Below are 4020 nucleotides of genomic sequence, written 5' to 3' on the forward strand. Positions count from 1 at the left end.
CAATGCTCGGCACCTAACTTCATCGAATATCTAGCATGGGGTCATCACGAGATCTTCGTAGAAGGGTGAATCCTTTCTAGACCCATCTTGAAGTCCTCTAAAACCATTGTCACGTCAATGTTAGGGATGCTTAGAGCTTCCCTTCCAAACCTATTGACAATATCCCTAAGTCGTTCCTTAGGATCTTGAACCACCTGTTACAGATCACTAGTGATCTTCTTGAAGGTTCTGCTATAAGAAACTGATTATTGAAAATATTGACTAAGTGTGGAAATAAAGTGATAGAATAAGGAGGAACATTTAGCATCCATTTAAGAGCTAATCTCGTGAGGGTTGAACCAAATCATTTGCATATGCAAGCTTCCTTCAAGTGCACTGGAATGGGAATGATCTCTATCCTTTCTCGATATTGTGCTACATGCTCTTCAGGATCCGTAATTCCATCGTAAGGCTTCATGCTAGGAGTCTAGAAGCGCTTAGGAACTTTGGTATCGGCTATTGTAGGAGGAAATCTCTAGATCTTGTAACTTGTTGGATATGTTTCTGGTATGGATTGAACTACCACGGGTACGCTTGAGATCATCTATCTCAACAGTTGAAGTTCCCTAGCCATGTTTGGACTTATTCCTACATCAACATTTATAGAGATAGTATTGATAGTATTTTTGTTTAAGATGTTATTAGAATCAAGGTTTCTAGGAGTATTTAAAGGCTCATTGATATCATTGATCATAGATGCTCTATTGTTCATAGTTGTCCCCCAAGGTGAGCAGCAGTATCAGGAATTGTGTTCCGCTGTTGATTTCATAAGGATCCACATTGTCGAAGTTGGTTGTACAACCGTGGGCATCATTTCCTGGGATTTCTAAAATTCCACCTTCATACTCTCCACTTCTCCAAGTAGTTTTCTGTTGTCATCATGTTGTTGGGTCATCTATTGCATCATTTTCCTCATCATAGCGAAGAGTTCAGCAGTAGTGACTAGAGCAGTTGGATCCTAGAGTCCTGAAGATCCCAAAATTCCTTGGTTAGTGGCCTGTGGGGTGTTTTTCTTTGAAGTTTCAGGCACTTTCCTCTGACCAGGGGGTCCACTCAGAGGAGGTGGTAGGTTTTTGGTTGGAATGGAAGGAGCGGAGGATGAAGAAAGGATCAATTGTGTACACATGATCTTTCGAGGATTTTGAACACCATGGCCCCACGGTAGGATCCAAATTATTTTGGTCAAAAATTACATCTGTATTAATCAACCAAATTAAATGAGAGGTTGTGATCTTCGAATTGTACAATAGAAAAAGGTAAGGAGAATGACACGATTTGTTATAAAGAAAGCCCTTGATCCTTGCTAGGATCTCCAGCACAAAACCTTAGGATGTGAAAATGATCACCTGCCTTGATAATTTTATTAATATAAAATGATGATTATAGAGAGTATTTCAGTAAGAACAAGCGAAAAAGTTTGTAGAATAAGCTAAGAGTAAGTAGTGTGTGTTGTGTGCAAGATACATGTGTCAATTTATAATCAAAACTAGCTTACAAGATGTCTGATATTCTCAAGATCCTCTATGACTAGCTTTTTGAATGTTGTTGGACTTGGTATTCTGGGTCTTTAGCATAGTTGAGATGACTCTCTATTGTGAATAAGTCTTCTCTTGACTATTTATGCACATGTGGTGATTAAAAATAAAATACAACCATTATAAATGTTAGTAAGTGATAATAAGGGTAATAGTTAGGATCCTCGAATAGTTGAGGATCATAAATATTTGATGAGTTTTGAGGATCTTGAATGTTTCGAGGATCCCGGCCCTAACAATTGTCACTTGAAATAAGTTGAGTATTGATTTACATTTTAAAATGAACATTATCAGAATGTTTCAGGTTGGAAAGATCTTGATAATTCAACAAGTGTTTGAAGAATCAAATGTTAGAGAACTTGAAGTTAACATGGAGCACTTACAGCTTACTTGGAGCACTTGCTAAACATGGAGCACTTGCAACTTACATGGAACACTTTCTGAAAGCAAGTTGGACAATCATGATCTTAGATGGCACATCTAGATTATATGTTTAGCATCAAGATATTGATGGGTCATCTAGAATATTGATGGTTCATTAGAAACATTGTTGGATCATCCACTACTATATGGATGAACAAGACATTGATGGATCAACATGAATACTTGGCGGCACATCTCAAGTCAATGGATCAACATGATCACATTGATCGATCAACAAGATTGCACATGGCACATCATCTACAATGATGTCATGTCCAAATTCTCAATGACACATCATGAACACGTGGTTGTACATCTTCAAGTTCAAGGCACATTCCAACATTCAAGATACAAATCACTTGATCAATGACAGCTATGGAAGTTGATTACATTCTAGAAGACAATTGCCCAAAATGATGTTTATGATGTTCATCATACTCTCAATGTTGATCAAGAAGGCTCAAGAGAATTGAAGACTCAAAACTTCGATGGAACCCTAACAGAATACTAATGAAATTGGAATATTCTATCCATTCTCCGATAACTAAGGCAAAGGTCTCAACTGATGACTAAGTCATAATGATGTGTCAACACCTAATTGGTCAAGTCAGGTCATGTGCTTTTCCAAAGCCTATAAATATGCCCCTTGGTCTCCATTATAAAGTTGCTCTTCTGGCTCAATTCTGCTCATTCTACTTAATTATTGTTTAGACTAGATTTCAAAGATCCATTTAAGTGTTTTAGTGTGTTTACCATTCAAACACTTGTAACTGAATCTTTATGAATATGAGACACTTTTGAATCATTGATCTTGAACATACAAAAACATTTTTATCATTAACTTTGTTGATTCACAACTCATTATTTTCCGCATTACTTACCACTTGACAGTTCTGAAACTTTGTTTCAGTATTTTCAACAGTTGGACTCTTCAAGTCTAGGTTTATTGATTTTCTCATTTCTTCAACTGGTATCAGAGGAACTGAATTTCTAAACTTCATAAGTTGGTATCAGAGCTCGTGTGATTGACTTTGAGACTTAGAAATTTTTTCACAAAAATATTTTTTTCAAGTTTCAAACTAGTATTACTTGTTCTCACAGGAAAGTGTGAATCAAAAACAAAAATGTTCTCTATTCAGTTTCAGTTGCAAATAGCCTTGGAGCAGGAAATAGTGCACCTATCCTTGTACCAAGTGAATACTCTTCATGGGCAGATCTTATCAAGTACTACTTGGAAGGTAATGACTCTGACATCTAGACCTTCATTTCCAGTGGGAAACATACTCCATAATTTATGAGTGATATTAAAGTTCCTGAAGCTGATGTTTCTCCTGTAACCTCTAAAGTCATTTTTGGATTTGTTTCTCCTATTGGTCAACCCTGTGAAAGAAAAATCAAGAAATTTGAGGCTAAGGCAATGCAAGAACTCTTATATGGAATTCCTCATGACATCTATGAGTAACTTCCTGATGAAGATAAGGGAACACCAGCAATGTCTGAAATGCACTAAAGAAATAGTTCAAGGGAACTGGCAAGATTCTTGCAAACAGGAAGAAAGTTTTTTTTATGTTTTTGAAAAGTATATTTGGATGATCTATTTAAATTAAACTAATTGTCAGTTCAATACATATCGATTCAAGGCAAACGGGCAACAAGCTGCACCGCTAGCCCTTTCTGGATGGCAAAACCAATTCTTTTGAAAACAACATTTGTGGATCTAGGTGATATGACATTAGAATGCATGACCCGTTGGACTCTATTAAGGAGCTCCACCGCCTCTGGTGCGAGAAAACCAAATGTATCGAATGCAAAAGGAACAAACACATGTTGATTTTCTCTACATGCATTCTCGTGCTTTACGACTTTGCACGCAGCGGCTTTCAAAGCGACATGCCCAGCTGCGAAACCTCCGCTCCCCAAACCAACGAGAGGATAGACACCAGTAAGATCCACGCACGCATGCTTCCCTCCTATCCATCCAAAGACCAACGAGAGAAGAAAGTCGCTTTGTTGGATATGGAAA

This window comes from Lactuca saligna, chromosome 8 (genome assembly GCF_052625555.1).
Source record: "Lactuca saligna cultivar CGN05327 chromosome 8, ASM5262555v1, whole genome shotgun sequence".
Classification (NCBI taxonomy): domain Eukaryota; kingdom Viridiplantae; phylum Streptophyta; class Magnoliopsida; order Asterales; family Asteraceae; genus Lactuca; species Lactuca saligna.